General features: G+C 54.9%; 1 protein-coding gene across 2 annotated transcripts in view; it reads right to left on the bottom strand.

Annotated features, from left to right (window-relative positions):
• The window catches only part of RARA (retinoic acid receptor alpha), a 48,559-nt gene extending 36,255 nt beyond the window's left edge, over positions 1 to 12,304 (bottom strand). The window contains exon 1 of one of the 2 annotated variants that reach the window (XM_050762736.1): positions 12,189 to 12,304. The gene's annotated coding sequence lies outside the window, so the exon portion shown is untranslated. Of the gene's footprint in view, positions 1 to 3,054; positions 3,278 to 12,188 lie in introns of those variants that run through there. The other variant, XM_050762735.1, reaches the window with a different exon arrangement.
• Positions 12,305 to 16,847: the final 4,543 nt, after the last annotated feature.

The raw sequence follows: 16,847 nt of genomic DNA, 5'->3' as shown, positions 1-16,847 counted from the left end.
CATTTCCCCATGATGCCAGGTGGGCGGGCTAGAGTGTGGGAGGTCTGTCTGCCTGCCTCTTCCTCCTCCTCCTCCTCCTCTCCAAATTCCAGGAACAGGCAAGGGAGGCTCCAGTTGTGGGGAGAGAGGGAGAGCAAGCAGGCGGTCCCAGCTAGGGGGGAGCGAGGGGAGGGCGGGACTGGAGCGGGAGGCAAGATCCAGACGAAGCAAGAGACACCCACACCCGAGACACCCACACCCGAGCCAGACTGGGGACAGACACACCAACGCTGACACATTCTCACACTAGGCCAGGTCCCCACATGCTGCCCACCCTGTGGGGACACCCAGACACCCTCAGCCAATTCTGCCAATTCTCAGAATACTCCATGGACACACACGGAGATCCAGGCCCTGCCCCTCACCGCGCATCCCCCCGCAAACCGTGTGGGCTCCAGACAGCAGCCAGAGGGTGGAGAGGGGAGTAGAGGGAGGAAAGACAGCAGGCGTCAGAGAGAATGTGCAGCCCTGGGAGCCGGGGTATCAGCTGCCATCCTCCTTTCCCAAAACCCAGTAAGTCAAGACAACTCTGGTCATCTTGCCAGGGGCCCTGCCAGCTTCCCACACTCCCAAAACCACCAACACAAGATGGGGGTGGCTACTGAGCAAGCGGAGGTTACCCCGCTCATTTGTCGTAGGGACAGGATTACCATCCCCAGATGCCTATCACCCCAGATCGCAGGCAGTGCTCCCAAATATTAATAGACCCCACAGAGGCCAAAACATACCCACCCCTCCAGCCCAGCCTAAGTCCTATCCGGCTCATGCTTCCAAGAGGACTGGAAACTGGGCATTGGGGTTTGTATTTTGGGACAGGCCCCACCCTCACATCACACAGTTCTGAGGACCATCCCACCTGAGACTGGAGTCTGAGCAAGGAGTGGCCTGGGAGGAAAGGTCCCAGAGGGCAAGAGTCAGCTTCCAAGACTAAATGGTTTAGGGGAAGGGGTGCTCATTAGCTGGGGTCTGGGTGAATGTCCCCAAAACAGAACTGAGGGGCCACTCCGACAATGTCCTCTCCCCCATACTTAGATGGGGTGGCAGGAACCACGTCATGGCACATGTGGGTGACTATGCCCAGCGGGGGAGGCACATGGGCGATCAGGATGGGGCTGCCCACAGCTGGCTTCCTGCCAGGCTGCCTCAAGGTTGGGAGTAGGAAGGGGACTAAAAAGGAGTCCCAGGGTGGCAGCTGGGGCATTTAGGGTCAGACTGAAGGGCTAGAGATTTAGGGGCTATAGGAAGGAGGAGGTGGCCAGGATTAAGCCATTCCAAGCCCAGGATCTTCTCCGAACTGCCACTGCCTCTGTGCCACCGTTGTCAGTCTGATGGTGAAACCCCTGCAGTGACACCTCATGTACACTCACTCATACCCTCAAAATCCTTGCAAATCCAAGATCCTCAGCTCCCAAGAGGCTACTCCAGTCTGACCCTCCTGACCTCTCTTTCAGGAAACCACATGGTCCAGACTCCCAGGCAGTACTGATGTCCCAGCTCCTCCTAGCATACCATCTTTCACAGCCACAAACTCCCAGACTCCACAACCACCCCCTCTTCTTCCTCCAGGAAGAAGCATCATACAACCAACTCCAAATATTTTTTCTCTTGTTCCTCCCCCCTAGCCTCATCTCCACCCGCCCCCCCCCCTCGGCCCACTCCAGGGGAAGCCCCAAGGCTCCAAGCCACCCCCACTCCAACCTGGGGCTTCCCCGGCACAGCCTCCTCATCGAGCCCTGTAGGAGAGTTTGGGGCCTGAGGTCCAATTTCCTAGCAAGACCTGGAAGGTCCTTACAGAACCACTTCCCCAAAACAATCTTGCCCTATGAAGACTGCAGACAGGGAAGGGTATAAGAGACATCCCAGAATGTCCTGGCCAGGAAAGTGAGGAGAGGGAGTGTCAAGGGCAGAAGTGATCCTTGGGGTAAGCAGCAGGGCGTGGGGAGTTGGGCGGTGTTCTCAGAAACAATCCTTTCCAAGAATATATACATACACATATGTGCACACAGCCATCAGACAGAAGGCAACCTGGTTACAGAAGACAGAGCCCAGAGGGGGCAGGAGGTACCCTTCCAGGCCATCACATTGGGCATCCGATCCAAGACAGGATGGAGGGTGCGGAAGCATCTCCAAGGCTGGGGAGCTCTTCTGTCTGGTTTCCGGATTAGTTGGTCCCCATCCCCACCCTAACACATTGGAGGCCTGTCCTTCGCAAGGAGCAGCCTGACAATAGGGCAGTGCCCAGAGAGAAGATGAGGGGACATAGCCAAGCTCATATCCCAGCCGCCCCCCCAACCCCACAACAGGCTCACACACACATCTGGCCAGCAGCTTCCAAGCCTCGTGGGTGGCACCAGGTCCCAGACACCCTCAGCAAAGCAAAGTCCACCAGTCTATTCCGTCTTTCCCTCACCCCAAAAAGCTCCCACACCCCATGGTGGTACAAGACCCAGGAACACCCCTACATACATACTGCACTGGCTCCTGCACCCAATTCTCAGTGAGTTCCCCTCACTCCACGGGAGACACCAGCTGAGCGGGCCCCGCCCCCGGCCGGCTCCCTCTGGTGGGAGTGGGCCCCCTGGCTGATTCTCCCCAAACCACAGGGCAGCTCAGATAACAGGAGGTAAAAAGAGAGGGGGCTAGTCCGTTGAGCATCCGATCTCTCCCCAAACAGGTTTGAAAGCCTTTTTGTTTTGCTTGTTTTTAAAGAGAAAAAGAGAGAACAGGAGTTCCCAGCGGTGGTTCTGCAACAGCTTGAGCGCGGGGGACACGCGCAGCAGACGGCCACAGACGCCTCAAGGCTGCGCGCGAAGACACGGCGCAGGCAGACGCACAGACGGGGCTCCCCCACCCTGGACACGGCGGCAGCGAGTTGGGAAGCCCAGGAAACCCCGGGTTCCGTCGGAAGCCTCCCGGCACCCAGTCCCCTCCCGCAGCGCCAATCTGGGGCAGGACATGGGGCCCCGACGCCTGTGGGAACCAGGGGCTCCCCAAAATCCCCGGGGGAGGAGTTACCTCGCAGCCGGGGACGCAACCCGTTCGGGGTGCCCGCGAGCACAGCGTCTGCCCTAACCCGGCGCCCTGGTGCTGCTCGGCATCAGGGTGCGGGGTCCCGGGAGAGGAGCCGTCCGGGGGGCCGCGGCTCAGGGGCGCGGGGCGACGGCAGCGGCCATAGCGAGTCACGTGCGGAGGCTGAAACTTTACCCGGAGCCCCAGACTGAAGGGGCGGAGGGTACGGAGCAGAGGTGGGGGGAGGCCCTCTCCCTCAGGCCCGCCCCTGCCCGCCCACCGACCAATCATCAGTCAGGGGCGGATCTACAGACTCACGCCCGCCCCCGCCTCTCCTTAATAGACCCCGAGAAGGGCGAGTCTTAAAGGAGCCGCTCCTAGCTGAAGACTAGACCGTGGGAATCCGGGAGAATCCCTCCCTCAGACCCAGAACCGAAGATTCAGAGCGACAGGGGGGGTGAGGTTCTGCGGAAAGAATGAAAATAGCGCTCGGTGGAGAAGACCGCAGCGTGTGGTATCCTACACTCCTTTCCCCCCAACCACACACACACCCACACCTAAACCCGAGAAGTGAGGCGGCGGCGTAACATGGAAGTGAGTGCGGTGACTCCTGCCCTAGCTGTCAAGCCCTTGAATCCTATAATTATAATCCTCTTCCAGGGACCAGCTGGAACTGAGAGCTGTGTGACCTTGACCAAGTCACTTCCCTTCCCTGGATCTTAAGTATCTCAGCTGCAAGAAGTAAAAAAAAAGAGTCCAGGAGTAGATCTCCCGCAAGTACATCTCTTCTTTCCCCAAACACCTTTCCAGCTCCAGTGGGTCCTAGGAACTCTGGCTCAGCCCAACCCCCCAACCCCCTTAAAGTACTCTTCTCAAAGGGCAAGACTTTTGGATCTTCCAGTAGGGGCGCCCAGGAGCACCCCTCCGTGCTCAAAGACTCAGACTCAAGCTTCTCTCTCCCGAACAAGTCTGGAGAAGCCAGGAAAGCTCTTGTTCATATTCCAACTGGACAGGATCTGAATCACCCTCCATCTGAGAGACCCCAGTCCCCAACACAGTCATGACCCCGCTCCCAGCCTGCTGCTCTGTTTGGGAGGATCCTGTCCCCATCGCTAGCAGTCCACTGGCGAGCTTAGGGGGAAGCAGAATCGCTTAGGGAATACTCCCCTCTCGCCCTGTTCCCAGGCAGAGAAGTGGCCACGAGTGCCCCCACAGAACTTCCCACTGGAAGGGGAAGTGCTGCACTCCCAGGTCTCCAGCCCAGTGAGGAGACTCTCAGCCTGACTCGGTGGCAGAGCTCTCAGACCCACTGGTCCGACGGCGGCCGCCGCTTTACAGAGGAAAGAGAGGCCAAGAGCAGGCACTGGGTTTTGTCTACGGTCGCACCAGTTGCAGAGCCGGGTCTAGAACTGAAGTATCTGATTGTCCCTGGCTTTAGCCCAAGAGCCGTGGTAAGGTAGGACAAGCCAGGATGGCGGGACGCTCTGCCCTGAGGGCCGGCGCACGGGAAACTGCCCCAGCAGTGCTGGGCCGCGCTTCCCCAGGCCCCTTCCCGCCCGCTGGGCCGGAGCTGTCTCCCGCTCCCGTCTGGATTTCCGTCTGCCGGTGCGAACCTCCCGCCCAGCCCCTCCCGCCCTGTCCTGTCCAGATTCATCCGCAAACATGCGCTCAGCCGGCAGGAATGCGCCAATGGCTCCCAGATGTGGACGCCACCGCTTAACCCCTTACCCCCCAGCCGCGCTCCCCCAAGGGCCTTCCAGCCTGAGCCCCGACAACAGCAGGGAGCTCTGCCCAGGTGAGAACCAGCCCAGGACTGGAGTCAGCGCCAGCCCACCCCCAGTGCCCACAGGCATCTCCCAACCTAGATCCTACCGGTCTTCCTTCCTTGAGGCTAGAGGGGAAGGCTCATGGACACAAGAATGCAAACATGCATGCACATAGCTACACTGCCTCCCAAGTGGGACGACCTTCAGGTACACCTGCCATCATAGGGTCAGGCATCCTGGTACAAATGCATTTCCACGTGCACATTCAGGGCAGGGATGTGTACACCCCCGACGCATGTATGCACATCCACGCATGAACAAGTACATTCAAACACATCTGTGCACAGACAAGGGCATGAAGCAGAGGATGGGGCACACTTCTATACAGGCACAGAAGTAGCCCCATGTGTGGATGAGAGAACAAATTCATACACACAAACCCACCCCCCGCAGGGGTCAGACACTCAAACAAGACCAGCACCCATGTGTACAAACACACAGCATGCACATCTTTGGGGCATTTCCTTCCTGCCCAAGGCAACAAGTACCACCTGTCCAAGGCCCAGCCCTACTCAAGCTTGACTGCAGAAGGCAGGAGAGGTCCCCAGGTGGGGGATCAGGAGTCTTCAATCTGCAGCAGCAGCTGAACTCCAGCTGTGCTGGGCTCATAACAGGGCTTCCACCACCCCCTCCCACCAGGGACCCTGATGCAGGAGGAGAGAAGGGTACCCAGGGAGCAGCAGGAAACGAGCAGAGAGAGAAAAGCCACATGCTCAGGGGCGCCTCACTCTTTAGGAAGGACACTCCTTGGGGCCTACTATTTCCCTGCACACAGGAGATAGGCTGGGGGAGGAGCCTGAGCCACTGGTTTCCCAAGAAAAGGATCCCTCTTCAAACTAGAGGAAGCGAAGGAAGAGAGTCTGGACAGGTACCAAGGCCAGTGGCAGTTCTCAGTAGTCAAAAAAGATAAAATATAGCTCTGAGACACCCTAGGAGGGCCCACACTTCTAGTACAACAAGGCTGTCCTTTACAGCCTGTGGAAACTCCTGAAGAACAGCATTAAGTGATAGTCCAAAGAGAGGATGAGAAGCAATTGGCCCTCCAAGACCACCAGGATGGTGCGGGAGTTTGTTGGAACCAGCTCCAGCTGACTCCTCTTCCCCTCCCAAGCCTCCTAGCTCATCCCAAAAGCAGCTCCTCCCACAAGTACCTTAATAGTCCCACTCCATTTGATTCTCACAGTCCTGAAGGGGCAGGCTCCTGTTGCCATTGTACAGATGAGAAAACTGAGGCTCAAAAAGAAAATTGCCTTCCTCAAGGTCATACAGCTTGTCAATAGCAGGGCTGGGATTCAAACCCAGGCCAGGTATGGTGGCTCACACCTTTAATTCTAGCACTTTGGGAGGCCAAGATGGGACAGTTGCTTGAGTCCAGGAGTTCAAGACCTGTCTGGGCAACATAGCAAGACCCTGTCTCTTTTTTGTTAAAAAAATATATATATATATCCCAATCAATGTTCCCTCCTCAACTCTCCCTTCCCCTACTTACTCTAAATCAAATATCTATCACTCCACTCTGTGCCCTGCTACCTCTTCCTTCACCCCTCAGTGGATCACAAGGGAGAAGCGCCATCCTTGCCTGGCTCTGCAGGTTTATGGGTGGGGCCGGGACATGCCAGAGGGAGATCGGAGAAGACACTGGGGGCAGCACACATAGCCCTCCACCCCCACCAAAAGCGTGGTGCCCACCTGCCTAGCAGGCATGGCTGGGTGACTCAGCTGCATCCGGGGGAGATGCCAGGGCAGTGACTCACCTACCGAGAAGAGCTGAGCCTGGCACCTTGCCAGCCCCAGGACAGAAGTGACTTAGTCACCACCGAGACTGTGATGCCCAGCAGGCACGGCCCAAGGATTGGAGACAGGGGCAGACTGTCCCTCCATGGTTACATGCGCCCCCTGGTGAAGAATGGGCCTCAGCATTTTGGGGCCAGCAATGTCTGTGCCAGCCCCTGCCCCCTCACCACTGCCCACCCCCACCACACCAGGCCCTGCTCCAGTGCCAACAAGTTTTGTGAGACCCCTGGGCTGCCCTGCCCCCACTGCAGCCTGCCCATCACTCACCACCCACTCTCCCACCTGCCCCACCTCCTCCTGCCACCCAAGTTGTACCCAGGCTGTGAGTCTCCTTTAACATGTCCTGGCAGCACTCCCTGCCCCCACAGCCCCTCTCACCCTCTCCCCCCATACACACATGCACTCATACACACTTCTGCCAGCCTTGTTTCTGCCAGCAGCTGCTGAAGTTGTTGAGCAGGAGGGAAATTGGGAGGGTGGGGTGCAGGGATTGAGTTACCAGAGCTGATGGGGTGGGCTGTCACCCAATCCCTTCCCCAGCTAGTCTCCACCCCCACCCCACCCCTCTACCCACAGTCTCCCTCACCCACCTGCCTCCCTCCCCACCTCTGGCTGGCAGCCTACTGCCCTTTAAGCCCCTCCACCTAAGCTAGAAAATAAATGTTCAAGAGTATTTGTCATGCTAAGACCAGCCCAGTATATGAGAGAGAGAGAATGAGACAGAGACGAACAGAAAGAGTAATTCCTGTGCTCAGTGCTCTGGCTACAACCACTAAATATGTGTATGTTGAGCCAGAAGGGGGCTGAGCAACTCCACAAGTCCCAGAAGAGTTGGTGGGGCCCAAGGGGAGTTGACAGGCTAAACAGCCTCAATCCATTTGCACTATTGATTTCTCACACACTGCAGTAGGCCTGATGGGGGGCATGATAAATCAGCCCCCCAGAGACACAGAAACTGAGTGGAGAGAAGGGGAGGGGCTCCTACAATACAAATGGTGGTGCACCATGACCTGCTTGGTGCATTGGGGGTGGGCAGCAGAGGAATAGGAGATGTTGAGTGGCATGAGGCAGGGTAGGGGAGAGGGAGAGGGTGTAATGCCTGTCTGGAACACCTCCTTCCAGCTGGGTCTGAACTAATTTGAAGGAAGAATGTGGGGGACAGATGCACCATGTGTGGCTACACAGGCAGGGCCTTGAACAACCCCAGGGGGTGCCATTCGCATCATAATCTATGGAATGGTTCCCCCTGCAGCTGTGCAACATGGTGGCCCTTGGGGAGAGCCTAAGGCAGAAGACAGAAAGCAGACTGAATTCTGAAGGACCACAATTCTCCACTAAGTTTTCTCCCTATATATACCCCAACTTGCCCCAACTTTCCCTGCCTCCAGGCCTCAGAGGGGGCCCCCTTCTGACTAGTGATCAGAAGCCAGTAGTAATCTTCCCACTCCTCAACCCTGCTCCCTTTTTTTGTTGGGGAGATTGGCAAACAGCCACCATGACCCACAGGTCCTGGGCAGGGTAGGAAGAGGGCTCACAAAGGGCTCTAGGAAGTCTGGACGTCCCTTCTGTAAGGTGTCTCCTAGCCCCACAGCTCACCAGCCTGTGAGCCTGCTGGAGCCTGTCCAGTATCTCCATTCACACCAGTGGCCACAGGCCACCCAAACAAACCCAACTCTGACCTCCTTCCAGCCTGGACACAGACTCTCTCCACATGGAGACTTATAAACAAACCAAGCTGGGATTTACAGAGACCCTGCACAAACAAGCAGAGGGGAAAATGGACCAGGTGTGCCTGGCTCATGGTCCTCCTTGCTGCAGTAGGGGAAGGAAGCACACTGAGGTGTAGTGAGGAACCATGACAACAGAAAAATGGTGCAAAGGGAGGGCCTGGGTTCAGGTCTCAACACAGCCAGTGACTGATTGAGTGTCCTCTCTAGGCCTCAGTTTCCTTCTCTGAAAGGGGAAGGGATTGCCTAGGTAGCCCCTAAAACCTCTTCCAGCTCTGAGTCCAGTTGGATAAAGAAAGCCCTGAAGGGTGCCAGGACTCTTCCACCCACTCCAGCCCAGCCCGGCCCATCTACCTGGGTGAGGTCCCTCTGGGTAAGGTCTTGCCCCTGCTCCCCATGCCTCCTTGCTCTGTCTTCTGCCCCTCTGGCCCTTCCTCACACCTCTGCCTGCCTGCTTACCCTCACCTTGGCAAGCCCCTCTGCCTGCCCCGTGCTGCTCTGCACGTCCCTCCTGCCAGGGGACTGACCAACTAAAAATAGTCCCTGCAGCCTTTCTCGCCCACAGCTGCCCAAAGAGCAGGAAACGAGGGGGGCAGGGAGGCCCATGCCCTGCCTTCCCCCAACTAACTCCCAGGTCAGAATCTTGTCCAGCACTCCAGCCTGGGGCTAGTGCCAACTTGGCCATCCTGGGGGCATCCCACACCCCTTCCCTAGGGGGAGGCCTGCCCATAAGTGCCTGCAATCACAGAGCTGCCCCTACCCTGTGGGAGGAGGAGAAAGGAGGCAAGCGGTCTAGAGGGAAACCTTCCCAATTTCTGACAAATCAGTGCCAACCACATTGTGGGCACCCAGAGGGCAGGGCCTGGCTCCACTGACTGGTCTTTTGAGGGCAGGAAGAATTGGCGTGGGGAAGTTTGTGACAGTTTCCTTCATCCTGGCCCAACTGGAGGGAAGACAAAATAGTGCCCCAGCCTCAATTATGTTAGTCCCTTGCTCCCCAAAACCAGGGATTTCGATAGCCACCCCCAGATATCATGGGGAAAACAAGCTAAAAAATGAGAGCAGGAGATGTAGGCTTCTGTAAAGACAGAAGCCTGGAGGCAAGAATGGGCCATGCCTGCCAGGCTGGGCATGTGCTGCCCTCAAGCTGAGTCAGAGGCTAGGAGGGAGAAGCTGGGGTGCTACAGTGCCAGAGGCTACTGTGCCCCCACCCCTGTCCCACCTGGGATTTCTGACACCTCCCAGCCCTAGGGGAAGGCCCTCCCCACACAGAAGGAAGGAAACCAGCTAAGCGACTCTCTGGAGCCCTGCAGGGGAGCCCTGCACCACAGGCGGGCGGGAAACCCAGGAGTCCTGGCGCCCAGCCCAGAGAGAGTGAAATACCTTGGAGGGGAGGAAACAGCCCAGATTGAGGCAGACATGTGGCACCCCAGAAGCTCCCAGATGTGACCCACAAGGAGGTACTGGCCAAAGGGTCTAGAGGAGGCAAAGTGAACACATTTCTGAACAAGAAGAGAGAAGAAAGTGGGGCTATGGGAATGGAGTGGCGGGGGTCAGCCTGGCTCATCGCTGTCCTTTCCTCCTTGTCAGAGTCAGAGACACTGACATTAAGGTCATCAAATATCAACCAGGTCCTCAGGACCTTGGTGTGTTTCCTCCTCTCCTAGTCTCCAGACCTCAGCCTGTTCATTCCTGAGCTTCCTCTGGCACCCCTTCCTTGAGGCCAAGCCAAGTAAGAAATCAGCAGGCCCAAGGTGGTGCTCGGGAGGCCGGGGCAGTGCCAGGGGCAGTCCTCATACCATCCTCCCACTGGCTTCCCTCCCGCCTGCTCTTAGCCGCCACACATATCTCAGCTGTCGAATCCGATTAGGGCTCCTGCCCAGTGAGCCGGACAAGGAGGCCACTGGGCAGGGGAGAGAGAGACAGGACGCCAAGCAGGGATGGCAGAAGGAAGGTGGAGACATGGCTCAGGGGAGCAAGTATGGGGCCCCAGAGGAAGAAATGCCTGGTGGAGAGATCTGTACTCTGTGACCACAGGTGCTCTGGCAACAGCTACAACCTGCATTAGGGGAATTCTGCAGTACCCAGGGCAATAGCCCTGCCTGGTTCCTCCATCCCCCAGATGGGCAAAGGATGGGGGAAGAAAACTGAAGGCAGAGAGATTGACCTAGATTTAGGAAGAGGATTCCATCCTAGATCCCCCCAGCCATTACTACCGTTTGCAGTGAGCTTTATGATACATTCTCTGTATGGTCTTGGTGGCAATGTCCCTGCTTGCTACTGATAGCCATTTTTACAAATGAAGAAACTGAGGCTTAGCAAAGGGGAAGACATATATAAACACACATAGTTAAGTAACCAGGCTAAGTCTCCAGTTCAGTCCTCTGATTCCCAGTCCACTGCTCGCAGTCAGAATCTCTACTTTCCTTCTTGGATCAAGACCAGAGGGAAGTCTGAAGCCACTCCATTATCCACCGTGTCCTCCAAAACCAACCTTTAGGGGACCCAGGGAGTCATGGAAGAATGCAGAGCACACCCCACACCTAGACAGAGCTACCAGATGGGGACATGCCACCCACTCCTACCACACACTGAGAGCTAGAGGAGTTCCCTCAGTGTGACCAGTCTCTTCTATCACCCCCTCCCCAGTCTACTACCCCCAGAAGCAAGATACACACTCACACATGGTAACTCATACAAGATGTACACCCTTCCTGTAAACCCACCAAACCAGAATGACATGCCCTAGATCTTCAGAGAGCAGGGCCTGTCTGCCCACCACAGGAGAGAAAAATAAGCCACTGTAAACAGTAGGTGCCATCTAGCCCTCTCCCAGAGAGCCTGTAGTGGGGCAGAAGCTTGGGGACCTCGTAGCTCTAGAGAAACACCAGGAGCCTGGGATTCTGAAAGCCAAGGAGCTCAGGAAGCTGGCAAGGCTGGGTGACCTCCTCAATCTGGTCTACACTCCCTTCCCTAGCCATCTGGACTGAGCCTCTTCTGGCCTGGGCCACACTCTGGTATCCCTCCCCTTCAATGCATGCAGCCACCTCTATCCAAAGCTTCTAGCTCTTACAACCACATTGTCTCTACACACACACACACACACACACACACACACACACACACACACACACACACACACACGGGTGGGGTGGGGGCTTCTGCAGCAGGTGTTGAGATGTTGACAGCGATGGGGGCTCTAAGCTGAAAGAACTTTCCTAGAGGAAAAGGTCACCAAAATGCTCACAACCTCCACTACCCTTCAGCAAAGCCTTTAGCCACCCAAGTGTGAGATGAACCTGGAAGGGGACATTAGTTCCCCTACAAGGTGAGTAGGGAGTGGGGGCAAAGTCCTGAGTTCTTTGGGCGAGGAAGCAAGAAAGAAATCCCTCGGGGAAAGCTCAGGTCTCTCTCTGGCTCTCTCCTCTGTTACCCCAGCACTTGCCAATTCTCCAGTCTAGGTGAGGTGGGGGAAGGGGTATTAGGCAATACTGCAAAGGAGGGTGCAAGGGCGTGGGGCCTGGGCAGACCTTCCCCCTACTCCCCACTCTTAGCTAGAGACCGGGAACTGCCTCAGGAGAAACGCAGGAAGGGTACTGGAGGGTGCAGGGGGCTCTGAGCTTTCAGACACCCCACTGTTCCCAGGCTCCCACCTCCCAGGACTACAGTGAGCGACGGGAGAGGAGGGATGGGGAAAGCCAGAACTGGCGAGAGGGAAACGGCTAGATCAGAAGCAGAGGCCAGGGTCAAAGGCGGCCAAAGAAGAATTGGGAAGGGGTGTGCATGGTCCTACCTGCTCAGGTGTGTGCTGGCAGGGGGGCGATGGGGTTCCCAGGAGAACCGGGGAAGCCCTCTCAGCTCGATTCAGGATTCCCCCCTGCTTCTGGGTTAGGCTGCTGCAAGAGGCACGGGTTCCCGTTGGGTCCTAAAGCCCACTCGTCAAGCAGAAGGCTCTCCCCGCCCTCTTCCACTGGGTCAGCCGGCGCAGAGTGGAGGACTGATTGGGAAGAAATAACCCACTGGAAGAAAGATGGGCGTCTGGTCGTCGGCTGGGGACAGGAACAGTTCCCTGTCTCAAATACACAGCATATGGACAACTCGAGGATAGGATGGCATGAAACAGGAGAAAATAGACATTTCTTCCTGCCTGCCCTGAACAGATGGATTTAGGTTTTGGTGCTGGAGGTGGGGTTAAGATCTCTTTCCCTGCCACTCCTGCTAAGGCATTCGGCTAGAGGTTTTGGGAAGGGAGCATTCGTTTGGTTGGGCGCTCACTTTTGTCCTCTTCCTCATGGACTGCAGGAGTCCCTTCATCCCTCCCAGTTATTCCCAAGTGCCTAGGATGCCATCCAGGGGGAAAAGAAAACAGATTTTCAGCATGTAAAAAGTGCAGGCTCACTTAGATGGCAGCTGGAAACAGGGGGGAAAGGTAGGACCAATGTATGTGTACCTGGGAATGTGTGGGGTCTGCAAATGTACATATATAGGCAAGAGTATAAACAGGTGGGGTTAGGGAAGGAGAAAAAAACAAAAAAGGACTTTGGGTTACATCTATTACTGGAAATGGTGACTGGCAGTGGAAGAACAGGATGCAGAATCTAGAGGTCAACTAGTGCCCCTACCCAGCCCTTAGTAATGTCCTGAATCTTTATGACCAGAATAAACAAGTTAAAGAGAGAATATTTTCCTAGATACCATTTAGGATAAATCTAGGGGCAGAGGGACTTCAATACAACAGATCAACTTCAAGGTCAGTGATTCGGTTTAGTATAGCCAGTCTTCTCAGTAGCTCAAAAGGGAGAATTCAGGTTTGGTGGGCTACATGGGCAAGAGAAAGGTGGATAAGAATTCTGAAGTTGTGGATTGAGAACATTTTGCAAGGAGAGTTGCACATATCTCTAGCAGCAGAGCAGGGAAAATGTCATGAGGGGAAGGGCCAGAGGAAGTCAGGGACAGACTTGAGGGGAGAGGGCATGGCCTTTGCCTAGAAGGGGAGAAGACACCAGCAATGCCTCCACCTCTTTCTGTCTTGCAGGAAGAACTGAGTAAAGGAGCTGGACTAAGGATGGAAGGCCCCAGGGTGGAGTCCATGGGGTGAGTTTAGGTCAAGCCTTTCACCCTAATGTGCCTCAGTTCTCTCCCAGCTGTTAAACAGGGCTCTTCGTTCTTCCCAGGCAGTTAATGAGTGTTTACAAAAGGGTTTGGAGATCCTCAGATCTCAGCTGGGCCACCACTACAGTTATAAAGTTCAATGAGAGCTGAGTGTTATTTGGGGAGGAGAGGAGTAGGGGAAGAAGAAAACAGACTACTCTCTTACAGACTAAGGATAAAACTAAGCTCAGAGAGAAGCACAAGCCTAGCTGCCACAGGATATCCTTGTGCCCATGGATGGAGGTCACCCCACCCCCCATCAACCACCACCAAAGGCCAGCCTCCAGCTAGCTGTAGGCAGAACTCAGACTAGCAGCTGGTCTTCATTAACTCCAGCTTTTTCACCCCCCACTGTGAACCCACAGCTTCTACAGGCCTAGGCTAGAGGGGGCTGCCCTAGCCCGACCTTGCAGCTGACACTGGGGTGGGGGGCACCGCACCAAAGGCCAAGTTACCAGCTGAAAAGAAAGTCGAAGCAAGAGTCCTTTTTCCCATTGGGAGCAAGAAGAAAGCAGTGTGGGGGTGAGAGGGTGGAGGTGGGGGAATTTAGGGCAAACAGCAGGCAGTGAAGTCAGCTGGATTGAGGCCCAGAAACCCCCACACCCTGGGGCCAAGTCTTACTCTAGCTTTGCTTTCAGCTTAAGTCTTGGCGAGGCCCCAAACTAGGGAAGGCCCTGGTTGCCCCTTTCCGCCTCCCTACCCCCACACTTATTAAATACACATTTTATCTCTCAGCATCTTCATTATCTTAACTGAAGGAGACAAGCAGTGGATGGCGGCAGCAGAGAGCGTCAGGAGAGGGGGGCGGTGCGGGGAGCAGGCGCACCCTTGTTATAAAGTGCTGATCTAGCTCTTTCAGGCAGTGTGGGAAACAGAGGAGGGATCAAAGGGAGTGAGGCTGATTCAGAACTCAATTAGAGCTTTTTAAAAAACGAAGCTGGCTCTCTCCTTTTGCCAGTCTTCAGCCTTTACCCAAGCCCCTTGCACCCAATTAACTTCCACTGCCAGTGCCTTGGGGTTGAAAATCAAGGGGAGGCCAGAGGGCACACCTTCTCCCCTTACAGAACACACTGCTTCCAAGAGGAAGACCTGCACTGTTTGTAGCTTAAGAGAAGGTATCTTAGAAAGTACCTTATCTTTTCAGGAGGAACCTGAGATCACAACTTTCCCCAAGTTAAAAAGTGGGATATCAGGCAGGGCACAGTGGCTCACGCCTGTAATCCCAGCACTTTGGGAGGCCAAGACGGGCGGATCACAAGGTCAGGAGATCGAGACCATCCTGGCTAACACGGTGAAACCCCGTCTCTACTAAAAATACAAAAAAATTAGCCGGGCGTGGTGGCAGGCACCTGTAGTCCCAGCTACTCGGGAGGCTGAAGCAGGAGAATGGCGTGAACCCGGGAGGCGGAGCTTGCAGTGAGCCGAGATCGCACCAGTGTACTCCAGCCTGGGCGACAGAGCAAGACTCCGTCTCAAAAAAAAAAAAAAAAAAAAAAAAAAAAAAAAAAGTGGGACATCAAAGATGGGCTTCTCCCTAAACCCTTGCCTAGAGACCCAACTTCTAGCCAATCTAGCCACACTGCGTAACATCCAGACAGGCAGCTCTCTTGCCAGCCTGTAGGTGAGACTCTTCCCCGCACAGCCAAAGCGTCCCACCAGCAACATGGAAGTTGCCTCAAGCAAAATGCCACTACATCAGAGGGAGTGATTGGAATGCATCTGTGAGGCTAATGCTCCAAAACTGTGCCAAGACACATTTTCTAAGACAGAGCACCCTTGTTATGCAGAGGCCTGCTCCACCTTTGTGCAAAAGTACCAACATTTACCTTCACCTTAGAACTGTTCTCAGGCCGGGCGCGGTGGCTCAAGCCTGTAATCCCCGCACTTTGGGAGGCCGAGACGGGTGGATCACAAGGTCAGAAGATCGAGACCATCCTGGCTAACACGGTGAAACCCCGTCTCTACTAAAAAATACAAAAAACTAGCCGGGTGAGGTGGCGGGCGCCTGTAGTCCCAGCTACTCGGGAGGCTGAGGCAGGAGAATGGCGGGAACCCGGGAGGCGGAGCTTGCAGTGAGCTGAGATCCGGCCAGAGCACTCCAGCCTGGGCGACAGAGCGAGACTCCGTCTCAAAAAAAAAAAAAAAAAAGAACTGTTCTCAACATGGAGGAAAAGGCAGCATCTTATTTGGTTAATTTATCTGTTCAGCAACTATTGAGTACCTACCAGGTATTAGGCACTATGCTAATTGCTAGGGACAGATACAAATGTAAATAAAATTTCAATCTTGGCTCTCTTTTGTTCTCCCTCAGCAGTCAAGGTTAACACCTCTCAAGATATTTAAAAAATATATAACCAGCCAGGCATGGTGGCTCAAGCCTGTAATCCCAGCACTTTGGGAGGCCGAGGCGGGCGGATCACGAGGTCAGGAGATCGAGATCATCCTGGTTAACACAGTGAAGCCCCGTCTCTACTAAAAATACAGAAAAAATTAGCCGGGCATGGTGGTGGGCACCTGTAGTCCCAGCTACTCAGGAGGCTGAGGCAGGAGAATGGCGTGAACCTGGGAGGTGGAGCTTTCAGTGAGCAGAGATCGCGCCACTGCTCCAGCCTGGGTGACAGAGCGAGACTCAGTCTTACAAAAAAAAAAAAAAAAAAAAAAAAAAAAAAATATATATATATATATATATATATATATATATATATATATAAAACCAAAGTCACAAAGTCACATCTTATTCCCAACTTCTTATTCTTATTGGTGTATCTGCTTTCTGTCTTTTACTTTTAGAGACAGGGTCTCACTCTGTCACCCAGGCTGTAATGCAGTGGTGTGATCACAGCCCATGCCGAGTTGAACTCCTGGGCTCAAAGCATCCTCCCACCTCAGCTTCCCGAGTAGCTAGGACTACAGGTGCATGCCACCATGCCCAGCTAATTTTTAAGATTTTTTTGGTAGAGAAGGGTAAGGGGGGGGGGTCTCACTATGTGGCCCAAGCTGGTCTCAAGCTCCTGACTTCAAGTAATCCTCCCGCTGCTGCCTCCTCCCAAAGTGTTGGCATTACAGGCATGAGCCACCACACCTGGCCTGATGTATATTCAAAGGGACACTTAGTAAAGATAGGGAGGAATGCAAACGGGGGGCTCAGAGAGAATAAGGCTCTGCCAACTTTTTGATCCCTGGGTAGATTGGACTTCACACATTATTTTTTGACAGTCTTACTCTGTCACCCAGGCTGGAGTACAGTGGCATGATCTCATCTCACTGCAATCTCCACCTCCCAGGCTCAAGCAATTCTCCT

The sequence above is a fragment of the Macaca thibetana genome, chromosome 16 (assembly GCF_024542745.1).
Source record: "Macaca thibetana thibetana isolate TM-01 chromosome 16, ASM2454274v1, whole genome shotgun sequence".
Taxonomy (NCBI): domain Eukaryota; kingdom Metazoa; phylum Chordata; class Mammalia; order Primates; family Cercopithecidae; genus Macaca; species Macaca thibetana.
This window is presented reverse-complemented; position numbering and strand designations above follow the sequence as displayed.